The sequence below is a fragment of the Balaenoptera ricei genome, chromosome X (genome assembly GCF_028023285.1).
Source record: "Balaenoptera ricei isolate mBalRic1 chromosome X, mBalRic1.hap2, whole genome shotgun sequence".
Lineage (NCBI taxonomy): Eukaryota > Metazoa > Chordata > Mammalia > Artiodactyla > Balaenopteridae > Balaenoptera > Balaenoptera ricei.
The window spans coordinates 65,973,972-65,990,253 of record NC_082660.1 but is presented as its reverse complement, the minus strand read 5'-3'; positions in this window follow the sequence as shown (position 1 = coordinate 65,990,253).

Sequence of the window (16,282 nt, the reverse complement as noted above, 5' to 3'; positions counted from 1 at the left end):
CGTTATAAGTAATGACACTCTGCTCTTTATCTCCTGTTGGCTCATGACCTGGGACTGAAGATTGCCTTGCCCCAGCTCATTGTGTCTCCCATTCATTTACTGGATTTATAAGTAATAAATTTTGTGACTTCCTTTGTGTGGTTGTTTTCAAAACTGCACCTTCAGTCAAAACGACCCTGGGGTTTTTACTTCCCAAAAGTGGGAAATTGGACACTGAGGGAGCTACCTGCCAACACCATGTGGGTAGCTTGTACCTCCTTATTCAGCAGGCCATTGTCTTCATATTCTTTTGTTTGTTTGTTTGTTTGTTTTTATTATTTTTATTTTATTTATTTTTTGGCTGCGTTGGGTCTTGGTTGCAGCACGTGGGATCTTTGTTGCGGCTTGTGGGATCCTCCATTGCAGTGTGCATGCTCCTCATTGCGGCACACAGATTTCTCTCTAGTTGTGGCATGCTGGCTCCAGAGTACGTGGGTTCTGTAGTTGTGGCATGCTGGATCCAGGGAGTGTGGACTCTGTAGTTGTGGCATTTGGGGTCTCTAGTTGTGGCCTGTGTGCTCAGTAGTAGTGGCACACGGGCTTAGTTGCCCCATGGCATGTGAGATCTTAGTTCCCCAATGAGGGATTGAACCTGCATCTCCTGCATTGGAGGTGGATTCTTAAACACTGGGCCACCAGGGAAGTCCCTGTCTTCATATTCTTAATTTAATACACCAGCTATAGACCACCCAACACAGAAATGTGTGGTGCAGAAAAAAATATTTGAAGAATTGGCACCTAAAATTTTTTGGTGAAAGACATAAACCAAGAAGCTGAAAAACAAAACAAAAAAATAAGTCCCAAGAACATATCATAATAAAAAAACTGAATACTAATGACAAATAAAAAATCTTTAAAACTTACATATAAAAATGACACATTACATATAAAGGAGCTTATACATGTATTTCTGTTGGGTATATATCTAGTAGTTGAATTACTGGATCAATAAGTATGAATGTGTACAACTTTACTATCCACTGTAAAATAGTTTTAAAAAGTGGTTACACCAATACACAATCCCACCAGAAGTATATGAGAGTCTATTACATTCATAGTCTCACTAAAACTGATATCTCTTCATTTTGCCTCTTCTACTGGATGTGTAGTTGAATTCTGTTGTGCTTAAATTGATTTCCATTTTGAAATTTTTTGGAATTTTTTTAATGAATTAACACATGATAAATTTCAATCAGTGTTCCATGAGCAATTGAAAATAATGTGACTTCATTCATTTATTTATAGGTGCATTGTTGATATATGTCCATTTATGGGTGCATGGTTGATATATGTCCATCAGCCTTGAGAGGAGTGTATAAAATATTTTCACAAAGATTTTGGGTGTGTCTATTCCTACTTTTAGATCTATAATTTTTTTGCATACATTTTGAAACTTATTGATGCATACAGTTTAGTTATGACATATACTTGGAGTACTGACAACTATATCAGTATGAAATGTCTCTATCTCTAGAAATACTTCTGATCTTGTAGTCGATTTTGTCTGATACTAGTATAGCTACAGTAGCTTTCTCTTTATTAATGCTTGCATTATACATAACATATCCAGTATTTTTATAGATTTAACTCCATTAAAAATTATTACAGATAATTGCTATAATTTCCTGAGCTTATATATTTTATATATAGTAGTTTGTATCTCTTAATTCCATACACCTAACTTGCCCCTCCCCCTTCTCTCTCCCATCTGGTACCACTAGTTTGTTTTCTGCGTCTGTGAGGCTGTTTCTGTTTTGCATCTACATTAGTGTGTATTACTTTTTAGATTCCACATATAAGTGATATCATAAAGTATTTGTCTTTCTCTGACTTATTTCACTAAACATATTCTTCTCTAGATCCATCCATGTTGCTGTAAATGGCAGACTTCCATTATATTTTTATGGCTGAGTAATATTCCACACACACACACACATATGCACACCACATCTTTTCAGTTCATCTGTTGATGGGCACTTGGGTGGCTTCCATATCTTGGCTATTGTAAATAGTGCTGCTATTAACATTGGGGTACATGTATCTTTTTGAATTAGTGTTTCTGGTTTTTGTGGATATATACCCAGGAGTAAAATTGCTGGATGACATGTTAGTTCTATTTTTATTTTATTGAGGGATCGCCACACTTTTTTCCTTAGTGGCTACACCAACTTACATTCTTACCAACAGTGTACAAGGAATCCCCTTCCTCCTCATCCTCCCCAACATTTGTTATTTTTAGATTTTTGATGATAGACATTCTGAGAGGTGTGAGGTGATCTTGATTTTTGACTTAAATTTCTCCAATAATTAGCCATGTTAAGCACATTTTCATGTACCTATTAGCTATCTGTATGTTTTCTTTGGGAAAAAAAGTCTATTCAGGTATTCTGCCAATTTTTATTGTGTTATTTGGGTTTTTTTGATATTGAGTTGTATGAGCTGTTTATGTATTTTGGATACTAACCCCTTGTCAGTCATATCATTTGCAAATATTTTCTCCCATTCCATTGATTGGCTTTTCGTTTTGTCAATGGTTTCATTTTTATAAACAAAACTTTTAATTTTAATTAGGTTCCATTTGTTTATTTTTGCTTTTATTTATTTCCCAATTGGAGACAGATCCAAAAAAATATTGATATGGTTTATGTCAAATTGTGTACTGCCCATGTTTACTTCTAGAAGTTCTATGTTTTCTCATCTTACACTTAGGTCTTTAATCCATTTTGAGTTTATTTTTGTATATGTTGTGAGGAAGTGTTCTAATCTCATTCTTTTACATGTAGCTCTCTAGTTTTCCCAGCACCGCTTATTGAGGTGAATGTTTTTTATTCATTGTATATTCTTGCCTCTTTGTCGTAGATTAATTGGCCCTAGGTGCATGGGTTTACTTATGGGCTCTCTATTCTGTTCCAATGATCTATGGGTCTGTTTTTGTTCCAGTGCCATGCTTTTTTGATTACTGTAGCTTTGTAATATAATCTAAAGTCAGGGATAGTGATACCTCTAGCTTTGTTCTTTTTTCTCAAGATTGACTTGGCAATTTGGGGACTTTTGTGGTTCCACAGGCATTTTAGGATTATTTGTTCTAGTTCAGTGGAAAATGCCATGAGTATTTTGATAGAGATTGCATTAAACCTGTAGATTGCTTTGGGTAATATGCCATTTTAACAATATTAATTCTTCCAATCCAAGAACATGGAATATCTTTCCATTTCTTTGTCTCATTTTCAAATTCCTTCATCAACATTTTATAGTTTTGCAGAGTATAGTTCTTCCACCTCCTTGGTTAAGTTTATTCCTAGGTATTTTATTCTTTTTGATGCAATTTTAAAGCTACAGTTTTCTTGCTTTTTCTTTCTGATAGTTCATTATAAGTGTGTAGAAAAGCAACATATTTCTGTATATTGATTTTGTACTCTAAAATTTTACTGAATTCATTTATTATTTTTAATAGATTTTTGGTGGAGACTTCAGGGTTTTCTATATATAGTATTATGTTATCTGCAAATAGTGACAGTTTTACTTCTTCTCTTCAAATTTGGATGTGTTTTATTTCTTTTCTTTGTCAAATTGCTGTGGCTAGAACTTCAAACTATGTTAACTAGAAGTAGTGAGAATGTACATCTTTGTCTAGTTCTTCGTTTTAAGGGAAAAGTCACTGTTGAGCATTATTTTAGCTGTGGATTTCTCATTAATGGTCTTTAATATGTTGAGATATATTCCCTCTATACCAGCTTTGATGAGAGTTTTTATCATGGATGGATGGTAAATTTTGTCAACTGATTTTTCTGTATCTATTTAGATGATCATATGTCTTTTATCCTTCATTTTGTTCATGTGGCTTACCACATTGGTTGATTTACGTATGTTGAACCATCTTTGTGACCTAGGAATGAATACAACTTGATCATGGTGTATAATCATTTGTACATATTGTTGGACTTGCTTTGTTAATATTTAGTTGAGAATTTTTACATCTATCTATATTCATCAGAGATATTGGCTTGTAATTTTCTTTTGTTGTAGTATCTTTGTCTGGTTTTGGTATCAGGCTAATTGTGGCCTCCTAGAATGAATTTGGGAGTGTTCCAGTCTCTTCAATTTTTTAGAATAGTTTGAGAATAATAGGTATTGCCTCTTCTTTATATGTTTGTTAGAATTCCTCTGTGAAGCAGTCTGGTCCTGGACTTTTTTTGCTGGGAGATTTTTTTCCTTACAAATTCATTTTCACTACTAGTGATCTGTCTGTTCAGATTTTCTATTTCTTCTTGATTCAGATTTGGAAGGTTCTATGTTTCTAGAAATTAGTCCATTTCTTCTATGTTGTACAATTCTTTGGTATAACTGTTTATAGTATTCTCTTTTGATTTTTTGTATTTCTGTGGTTTTGGTTGTTATTTCTCCTCTTTCATTTCTTATTTACTTTATTTAGGTCCTCTTTTTCTAAGAGCCTGGCTAAAGGTTTATCCATTTTGTTTATTTTTTTTTAAAAAAGCAGCTCTTGATTACATTGATCTTTTTTTTTTTTTCATCTCTATTTTATTTATTTCTCTCTGCTCCTTATTATTTCCTTCCTTCTGCTGACTTTGGGCTTTATTTTTCTAATTCCTTTAGATGGAAGGTTAGGTTGTTTATTTGAAATTTTTTAATTTGTTTAGATGGAAGGTTAGGTTGTTTATTTGATATTTTTCTTCTTTCCTTGGGGTAAACTTATATTGCTATAAACTTCCCTCTTAGAACTGCTTTTGTTGTGTCCCATAGGTTTTGAATCATCTTGTTCATTTTTATTTGTCTCTAGGTTTTTTTTTATTTCCTCTTTGATTTCTTCAGTGATCCATTGGTTGTTTAGTAGCATATTGTTTAGCCTCCATGTGTTTGTGTTTTTTGCAGTTATTATACTTGATTTCTAGTCTCATAGCATTGTAATCAGAAAAGATGCTTGAATGATTTCAATTTTCTTAAATTTAGCAAGAGTTGTTTTGTGGCCTAGAATGTGATCTATCCTGGAGAATGCTCTATGTGCACTTGAAAAAATGTGTATTCTGTTGTTTTTAGATGGAATGTCCTGTAGATATCAATTCAGTTCAACTGTTCAATTGTGTAGTTTAAGACCACTGTTGCCTCATTGATTTTCTGTCTGGATTATCTATTCCTGATGTAAGTGGGGTGTTAAAGTCTGCCTCTGTTACTGTATTTTTGTCAATTTCTCTTTTTATGTCTGTTAATATTTGTTTTATATATTTAAGTGCTCCAGTATTAGGTGCATATATGTTAATAAAAGTTATATCCTTTTCTGGCATTGATCCCTTATCACTATATAATGTCCTTTTTTGTCTTTTCTTATAGACCTTGTTTTAAAGTCTACTTTGTCTGATATGAGTATTGTTACCACATTTCTTGTCATTTCCATTTGCATGAAATATTGTTTTCCATCCCCTCATTTTCAGTCTGTGTGTGTGTTTAGTTCTGAAGGGAGTCTCTTGTAAGCAGCACATACATGGGTCTTGTTTTTTTAATCCGATCAGCCACCCTACATCTTTTGATTAGGGCACTTACTCCACTGATTTTTAAAGCAATTATTGTTAGCTATGTACTTATTGACATTTTATTATTTGTTTCTCATTGTTTTTGTAGTTATTCCATGTTATTTTCTTCTTCTTTTGTTTTTTCGCCTATGGTTTGATGATTTTCTCTAGTAGTATGCTAGTGTTCCTTTCTCTATTATTTTTGTGTATCTCTTGTAGCTTTTTGATTTGTTGTTACCATGGTGTTTATGTATGTTGACATGTAACTATATCTATTTGTTTTAGACAGGTAGTCCTTTAAGTTCAAACACAGTCTAAACAATCTACAATTTTTACTTCCCTACCCCACATTTTGTTTTTGATATCATATTTTACATTGTCATGCTTTTCCTTTTACTGCTTGTTGTAGTTATAGTTGATTTTACATTTTTTGTGTTTTATTCTTCATACTAGTTTAATTAAGTGGTTGACCCTTAGCCATTATTATACATTTGCCTTTACTAGTGCTATTTTTCCTCTCTTATAAATACTTACTTTTTGTTAAAGCCTTTTCTTTTCCATTGAGAGAAGACCCTTTACCATTTCTTTTAGGATCAGTTTGGTATTGATAAACTATTTTAGGTTTTGCTTCTCTGAGAAGTTCTTCATCCCTCCTTCAATTCTAAATGATAATCTTGCTGGTTAGAGTATCCTGGGTTGCTGGTTTTTCCCATTCAGCAGTTCAAATATGTCATGCCACTCCCTTCTGGCCTGAAAATTTTCTGCAGAAAAATCAGATTATACTTTTATGTTTGTTCCCTTGTCTATGACAGTTTGTTTTTCTCTTGCTGATTTTAGAATTTTCTCTTCATCTTTAACTTTGCATTTTTAATTGTGATATGTCTTGCAGTTGGTCTTGTCGGTTTCATCTTTTTGGGACCCTCTGTGCTTCTGTTTCTTTCTTCAGGTTTGGGAAGGTTTCAGCCATAATTTCATTAATATGTTTTTGACACCTTCTCTCTTTATTTTCCTTCTGGGACTACTAAATGCAAATGTTGGTATGCTTGATGTTATTCCAGAGATTCCCTGAACTTGATCTAATTTTTTAAAATTTATTTTTCTTTTGGCTGTTCCAATTGGGTGAGTCATTATTCTATCTTATTCATTCCATCTAGTGTGTTTTTCATTTTGATTATTGTATTCTTCAGTTCTGACTAGTTCTTTTTATATACTTTCTGGTTCCTTGTTAAAATTCTCACTATGTTCATCTATTCTTTTCCCTAATTCAGCTAGCATTCTTGTTACTAATGCTTTGAATTATTTATCTGGTAAATTGTCTATATCTGTTCTATTTGTTTTTTTCCCAGGGATTTTCTCTTGCTCTTTCAATTTTGACTAATTACTCTGTCTTCTCATTTTACTTAACTTTTTCTATCTCTATGAAATTAGTGAAAGTTATCTATTGTGGTCTTTAAAGATAAGAGGTTTATAACCTTTATAAGAGGTTTCTTTATATGAGAATGTTACTGTATAGTCTGTGTGTGCCCAGTGGTTTTGGTGGGAGAGCTGGATTTGACATGACCACAATCATCTTTCCTAAGGGTCTGCTGGCAGCTATCACCTTAGTAGGAAGTCAGGTGGAGATGGAGGAGGTAGGGCCTTAGCCAGGTGTGAGCAGGAGATCCTCCTATGCTCAGTGGCTTTCACTGCACTATCTGGGGCAGAGTCTTGTCCCAAGATCCTGGAGCAGAAGACCATAAGGTAGAGTCTGAGCCACCTCAGTTCCCTTCAAATGTGTGCTCACCCTATCTCAGCACCATCATCCTCACTCCAGAAGGGAGCAGCACTAGAGTAAGAGTGGCTGGAGTGGGTTCTCAGTGTAATCAGGCTTGGGCTGTGCTGGTCCAGCCACCATCAGATATCCAGACTGCCTCTTATGTGCCACCTGTGTAAGTGCGAGTAGTGGCTGACACGCCCTGCTCAGATGCCCTTTTGGGTCTGAGCTGCCTCTATGTCTCACAGCCTAACCCTCACCCCAGTGTGGAGCTGCTTCATGAAGTAAGTGGGGTTGGAACATTTGCTCAGCCCATGCTGGGGTGCATGCTGTGGTGGTCACAAGTAAATGGCCAGCCTCTGGTGCAGTTTTCAATCCTCCCTTTCTGCCTTGCTTTGGGAGCAATCCAGTTTGTATGTGTTCCTCATGACTGGAGACCAGGTTTCCCACAACCCTTCTGTTAGTACTACTAGCCCTCCAATCAGCCAGGGGCTCATCTTCCTTGTGTCAGTCCCCAGAACTTGGGCATCCAATGTGTGGCTCAAACTGCTTATGCCCCAAGGAGGATATCTACCTGTGTAATCTCCCTTTTCCTCTGAGTCACCACCCAAGGGCACAGGTCCAAAACTGATTGCTTCTCTTTCTTTCCTACCCAATTCCATGTGGATCTTTCTTACAATCTTGGTGGTATAAGAGTCATTCTGCCAGTCTCCAGTTAGTTTTCAGTAAGAATTGTTCCATATGTATATGTATTTTTGATGAGTTTGTGGGAGGAGGTGAGTTTTGCATCCCCCTGCACCACCATCTTGATCTCCCTCTGATCATATGATTTTTCTTTCATTCAATTAATGTTGTGTATCACATTTATTGATTTTTGTATTTTGAACTATTCTTGCTTCCCAGGAATAAATCCCACTTGATCATAGTGTATGATTTTTTAAATATACCATTGAATTCAATTTGCTAGTGTTTTAGTTAAAACTTCTTGCATCTATATTCATCAGAGTCACTGGCCAGTCATTTTCTTTTCTTCTACTGTTCTTATCTGGCACTAATTTAGGGTAATGCTGGCCTTGCATAATGAGTTTGGAAGTGTTAGTCCTCTTTAATTTTTTGGAATAGTTTGAAAAGGATTGGCATTAATTCTTCTGTAATTTTTTTGTAGAATTCACCAGTAAAACCATCTGATCCTGGGCTTTTTGTTGGGAGGTTTCTGATTACAAATTTAGTCTCTTTAATTGCTATTGTTCTGCTCAAATTTTATATTTCTTCAAGATTCAGTACTGGGAGGTTGTACATTACTAGGAATTTGTTCGTTTATTCTAGGTTACCCAACTTGTTGGTGCATATTTTTTTTGTAGAATTTTCTTATGGTATCTTGCATATATGTGATATTAATTGTAATGTTAAAAATTTAAATTCCTTTGGATAAATAGCAAGACAGTGATTTCTGGATTATATGTTAACAGTTTATTTTTTTTAACATCTTTATTGGAGTATAATTGCTTTACAATGCTGTGTTTGTTTCTGCTGTATAACAAAGTGAATCAGCTATAAGTACACATATATCCCCATAACCCTCCCTCTGGCATCTCTCTCCCACCCTCCTTAACCCACCCTTCTAGGTGGTCACAAAGCACTGAGCTGATCGCCCTGTGCTATGCAGCAGCTTCCCACAAGCTCTCTATTTTACATTTGGTAGTGTATATATGTCAATGTTACTCTCTCACTTCATCCCAGCTTACCCTTGCCCCTCCCTGTGTCCTCAAGTCCATTCTCTACGTCTGCATCTTTATTCCTGTCCTACCCCTAGGTTCATCAGAACCATTTTTTGTTTTTAGATTCCATATATATGTGTTGGCATATGGCACTTGTTTTTCTCTTTCTGACATATTTCACTCTGTATAACAGACTCCAGATCCATCCACCTCACTACAAATAACTCAATTTCGTTTCTTTTTATGGCTGAGTAATATTCCATTGTATTTATGTGCCACATATTCTTTATCCATTCATCTGTCAGTGAGCACTTAGGTTGCTTCCATATCCCGGCTATTGTAAATAGTGCTGCAATGAACATTGTGGTACATGACCCTTTTTGAATTATGGTTTTCGCAAGTATATGCCCAGTAGTGGGATTGCTGGGTCACATGGTAGTCTTATTTCTAGTTTTTTAAGGAACGCCCATACTATTCTCCATAGTGGCTGTATCAATTTACATTCCCACCAACAGTGCAAGAGGGATCCCTTTTCTCCACACTCTCTCTAGCATTTATCGTTTGTAGACTTTTTGATGATGGCCATTCTGACTGGTGTGAGGTGATACGTCACTATAGTTCTGATTTGCATTTCTCTAATGATTAATGATGTTGAGCATCCTTTCATGTGTTTTTTGGCAACCTGTATATCTTCTTTGGAGAAATGTCTATTTAGATCTTCTGCCCATTTTTGGATTGGGTTGTTTGTTTTTTTGATATTGAGCTGCATGAGCTGCTTGTAAATTTTGGACATTAATCCTTTGTCATTTGCTTCATTTGCAAATATTTTCTCCTATTCTGAGGGTTGTCTTTTCATCTTGTTTATGGTTTCTTTTGCTGTGCAGAAGCTTTTAAGTTCCATTAGGTCCAATTTGTTTAATTTTGTTTTTATTTCCATTCCTCTAGGAGGTGGGACAAAAAGGATCTTGCTGTGAATTTTGTCACAGAGTGTTCTGCATATGTTTTCCTCTAAGAGTTTGATAGTGTCTGGCCTTACATTTAAGTCTTTAATCCATTTTGACTTTATTTTTGTGTATGGTGTTAGGGGGTGTTCTATTTTCATTCTTTTATATGTAGCTGTCCAGTTTCCCAGCACCACTTATTGAAGAGGCTGTTTTTTCTCCATTGTATATGCTTGCCTCCTTTGTCAAAGATAAGGTGACCATATGTGCGTGGGTTTATCTCTGGGCTTTCTATCCTGTTCCATTCATCTATATTTCTGTTTTTGTGCCAGTACCATACTGTCTTGATTACAGTAGCTTTGTAGTATAGTCTGAAGTCAGGAAGCCTGATTCCTCCAGTTCCATTTTTCTTTCTCAGGATTGCTTTGGCTATTTGGGGCCTTTTGTGTTTCCATACAAATTGTGAAATTTTTTGTTCTAGTTCTGTGAAAAATGCTAGTGGTAGTTTGATAGGGATTGCATTGAATCTGTAGATTGCTTTCGGTAGTAGAGTCATTTTCACAATGTTGATTCTTCCAATCCAAGGACATGGTATATCTCTTCATCTGTTTGTATCATCTTTAATTTCTTTCATCAGTGTCTTATAGTTTTCTGAACAGTCCTTTTGTTTTCTTAGGTAAGTTTATGCCTAGGTATTTTATTCTTTTTGTTGCAATGGTAAATGGGAGTGTTTCTTTAATTTCTCTTTCATATTTTTCCTCATTAGTGTATAGGAATGCAAGAGATATCTGTGCATTCATTTTGTATCCTGCTACTTTACCAAATTCATTGATTAACTCTAGTAGTTTTCTGGTAGCATATTAAGGATACTCTATGTATAGTATCATGTCATCTACAATCAGTGAAAATTTTACTTCTTCTTTTCCGATTTGGATTCCCTTTATTTCTTTTTCTTCTCTGATTGCAGTGGCTAAAACTTCCAAAACTATGTTGGATAATAGTAGTGACAGTGGGCACCCTTGTCTTGTTCCTGAGTTTAGAGGAAATGGTTTCAATTTTTCACCATTCAGAATGATGTTGGCTCTGGATTTGTCATATATGGCCTTTATTATGTTGAGGTAAGTTCCCTCTATGCCTATTTTCTGGAGAGTTTTTATCATAAATGATGTTGAATTTTGTTGAAAACTTTCTCTGCATCTATTGAGTTCATCAAATGGTTTTCATCCTTCAGTTTGTTTATATGGTGTATCACACTGTTTGATTTGCATACAGTGAAAAATCCTTGCATTCCTGGGATAAACTCCACTTGATAATTGTGTGTGATTCTTTTAATGTGTTGTTGGATTCTTGTTGCTAGTATTTTGTTGAGAATTTTTGCATCTATGTTCATCAGTGATATTGGCCTGTAGATTTCTTTCTTTGTGACATCTTTGTCTGGTTTTGGTATCAGAGTGATGGTGGCCTCATAGAATGAGTTTGTGAGTGTTCCTCCCTCTGCTATACTTTGGAAGAGTTTGAGAAGCATAGGTGATAGCTCTTCTCTAAATGTGATAGAATTTGCCTGTGAAGACATCTGGTCTTGGGCTTATGCTTGTTGGAAGATTTTTAATCACAGTTTCAATTTCAGTGCTTGTTATTAGTCTGTTTATATTTTCTATTTCTTCCTGCTTCAGTCTCATAAGTTTGTACTTTTCTAACTATTTGTCCATTTCTTCCAGGTTGTCCATTTTGTTGGCATATAGTTGCTTGTAGTAATCTTTCATGATTCTTTGTATATCTGCAGTGTCATTTGTTACTTCTCCTTTTTCATTTCTAATTCTGTTGATCTGAGTCTTCTTCCTTTTTTTCTTGATAAGTCTGGCTAGTGGTTTATCAATTTTGTTTATCTTTTCAAAGAACCAGGTTTTAGTTTTATTGATCTTTGCTATTGTTTCCTTCATTTCTTTTTCCTTTATTTCTGATCTGATCTTTATGATTTCTTTCCTTCTGCTAACTTTGGGGTTATTTTTTGTTCGTCTTTCTCTAATTACTTTAGGTGTAAGGTTAGGTTGTTTATTTGAGATGTTTCTTGTTTCTTGAGGTAGGATTGTATTGCTATCAATTTCCCTCTTAGAACTGCTTTTTTTGCATCCCATAGATTTTGGGTCATCATCTTTCCATTGTCATTTGTTTCTAGGTATTTTTTGATCTCCTCTTTGATTTCTTCAGTGATGTCTTGATATTTTAGTAGCGTACTGTTTAGCCTCTATGTGTTTGTATTTTTTACAGATTTTTTTTTCCTGTAATTGATATGTAGTCTCATAGCGTTGTGGTCAGAAAGGATACTTGATGCAATTTCAATTTTCTTAAATTTACCAAGGCTTGATTTGTGACCCAAGATACGATCTATCCTGGAGAATGTTCTATGAGCACTTGAGAAGAAAGTGTATTCTGTTGCTTTTTGATGGAATGTCCTATAAATATCAATGAAGTCCATCTTGTTTAGTATGTCATTTAAAACTTGTTTTTCCTTATTTATTTTCTTTTGGGATGATCTGTCCATTGGTGAAAGTGGGGTGTTAAGGTCCCTACTATGATTGTGTTACTGTCAATTTCCCCTTTTATGGCTGTTAGTGTTTGCCTTATGTATTGAGATGCTCCTATGTTGGGTGCATAAATATTTACAATTTTATATTTTATTCTTGGATTGATCCATTGATCATTATGTAGTGTCCTTCTTTGTCTCTTGTCATAGTCTTCATTTTAAAGTCTATTTTGTCTCTTGTGAGAATTGTTACTCCAGCTTTCTTTTGATTTCCATTTGCTTGGAATAACTTTTTCCATCCCCTCACTTTCAGTCTGTATGTGTCCCTAGGTCTGAAGTGGGTCTCTTATAGACAGCATATATATGGGTCTTGTTTGTGAATACATTCAGCCAGTCTATTGATTTAAAATCCCAAATTAATTTAAGTAAACCTCACTTAGATCAGTTAGCTCTTTCTATTTGGTTTCATTGAAATTTATGTAGAACCCCTGGGTCTTTCACAAGACCCAAGATTATGGTATCCATATCCGATTGGTATCTCCCACCTCAAGAATAATGCCTTGAACATAGCATGCAGATGGATAGGCCCAGCGTAGGTTGGTCAGACTCACTCTTTACTAAGCCTTGTAGATAACTGGCCACCTTTCCATAGGTCTGTTATCTTTTCTCTTTAAACAGCTTTGTTGAGGTAGAATTTACATAACATAAAATTCACCCATTGACTGTGTATAGTTGTCTGTTTAAAAAATATATATATATACTTATATATATGTGTATATATAAGCATATATATATAGATTCTGTTTCTTTTGGGAACCTAACAGATTTTGGTACCAAGGTTGTTTTTACAGGAAAAAAATTTGAGGAAAAATTTTATAAATTTGTTCTGAGGTCTCTGGAATGGACTCTCTTATCTGATTAAATTTAAAGATGCAAACGCCTCTATTTCCAGTAGTAAAGAGAGCACTGATAGTTAATGGCATGAGTTGACAAGAGAGATATACAATATACCATCACTGGATATTCTTAATCAAATGTTTATATAAGAAAAGGAGCTGAGTGACTGTGTGTATGACACTTTGGACCATTTTTGTCAAACTGGTGAGTATAATGAATTTGGCTGGTTGCTTCTAATATCATGGGAAAAAGTGGGAGAAAGTGAAGAGAGTTCAAAGATTCAAATTATTTTCTCAATAATCCCATAAAAGACCTGAAAGCTTCTATGTGTATCCTGAAGGAGTCCCTGATCCCTGCACATGCATGGCTGAGATTGCTGAAAACCAAACCTAGAATCTCATCCTGCAAGCGGCTGAAATACAACACAAGTTGAACTCCCAGTCTCCAAGAGTGTCATTTGTTAAATTCAGGGCACTGAATGGGAAGGATTGCAATCCTGAAAGATGGAATGGATGCATTCCATACATTCATTATTCCCATTATTCATAATGAGAAGGCAGATTTTAATCTTATTAGTTTCCCTTCCTGATGAACCATTTTTCTCTTACTGCTTTAAAGATTTTCTCTTTATCTTTGGCTTTGAACATTTTCACTAGGTTGTGTTTGGGTGTAAATCTCTTAGTGTTTATCTTATTTGGAATTTAATGAGCTTCTTGATTAATGCTTTTAATCAAATTTAGGAAGTGTTTAACCATTAATTCTTCAAATATTGTTTTTGCTCCTTTTTCTCTCTCCTCTCCTTCTGGTCCTCTTATTAATGTATTTGGTGCACTTTATGGTGTCTCACATTTCTCTGAGACTTTATTTAAAAAATTTCTTTGTCTGTTCTTAAGATTACATTATCATGGGACTTCCCTGGTGACACAGTGGTTAAGAATCTGCCTGCCAATGCAGGGGACACAGATTTGAGCCCTGGTCCAGGAAGATCCTACATGCCGCAGAGCAATTAAGACCGTGCACCACAACTACTGAGCCTGTGCTCTAGAGCCCACGAGCCACAACTGCTGAGCCCACGTGCCACAACTACTGAAGCCCATGTGCCTAGAGCCCGTGATCTGCAACAAAGACAAGCCACCACAGTGAGAAGCCCGTGCACTGCAATGAAGAGTAGCCCCTGCTCACCGCAACTAGGGAAAGCCCGCACGCAGCAACGAAGACCCAACACAGCCAAAAATTAATTAATTAATTAATTAATTTAGAAAAAGATTACATTATCACTATTGATCTCTTTTCTAGTTTGCTGATTATTTCTTCTGCCAACTCAAATCTACTGGTGAATCACTTCAGTAAATTTTCATTTTGGTTATATTTTTCAACTCCAGAATATCTATTTATATATTTCTAATTCTATATTTCATATTATAATAATGTCTTCCTTAGTTCCTTCCACATGGTTTCCTATAGTTCTTTGAGTATATGTATAGTAGCTGTTTCTCAGTCCTATCTACTCAGTCTAGAATAAGGGCCAGCTCAAAGAAAATTTCTATTATTTTCCTTTTTCCTGTGTATGGGTCATATTATTCTGTTTCTTTGCATGCCTTCTAATATTTTTTGATGACTGGGCTTTTTGGACAATATATTTTAGCTAATCTGAATACTGATTGTAATGATTAGTTTACTTGACTAGCTAAAGGTTGCCCAAATAGCTGATAAAATATTACTTTTGGGTGTATCTGTGAAGGTGTTTCCACAAGAAATTAGCATTTGGATTAGTGAGCTGAATAAAGCAGATGGTCCTCCCCAATGAGGGTGGGCATCATCAGTCCACTGAGGACCTGAATAAAACAAAAAGGTGGAGGAAGGGCAAATTCACTCTCTGATTTAGCTAAAAGATATCCATCTTCTCCTGCCCTCTGACATCAGTGCTCTTGGTTTTCATGCTTTTGGATTCAGATCTGTATTTACAGCATCAGCCCCCTGATTCTCAGTCCTTTGGACTTGGACTGAATTGCACCACCAGCTTTCCTGGTTCTCTGGCTTGCAGGTGGCAGATTGCAAGGGACCTCTAGGCCTCCATAAACATATGGGAAAATACCTATAATAAATCTCTTAATCTATATCTTTCTATCTATCTCTCTATCTCTCTATCTATTCATCTTATTGGTTCTGTTTCTCTGGAGAACCTTGACTACTACACTGATTTATCTCCTCCCATGCAGCTTGGTGTTATTGTTTCAATTTGACTATTTGTTTAGCGATTGGCTGAAGTTAATCTCTAAATTATTTTTCCTCCTGAAGTGTCCAGCTTCTTATGTCCATGCTTATATTTTTTCCTTGTAATTTTCTTTTGGTCTTGGTACCTAAGGGTCTCCACTGGGTCAACATAAGTTACTTTTTACTCAGAAGTTGTGCTTTAATATCTTTGCTAGTTAAATTCACCTTTACCATTGAATATGCCTGTGGTTTAAAGACTGCTTCAAGAGTTCAGAGAGTTTACAATTTTGTCCATTATTCAGCAGGGACTAGTGGCTTGGATGTTCCCTTTTGGATCACTCCTGGGAGTGTGCTTGCAAATAATCTATTAGTATTCCACAAATAAATGTGATTTATTTTAAATTTGAATTTCTATGAGTTTCCCCTGGGTCAGAGTAGCTTATTGTTCAGTGAATGATTTGTCAGAGCTTGTGTTTAAGGACTTTGAGCCAGTATTGCTTCTGGCTTCCACCCTTTGCTCATGAATCTATGTCTTGAGCAAAGCTTTAAAGTTTTCCCCATATCCCAGTTTGATTTCTTTGAGAGGGTGAAATCTAGCATATGTGCATAGCCTTTCTGACCCCCAGATTTAAGTGTGAGCCCTAAAGGGCTCTTATAAGTTCTTTCTCTGG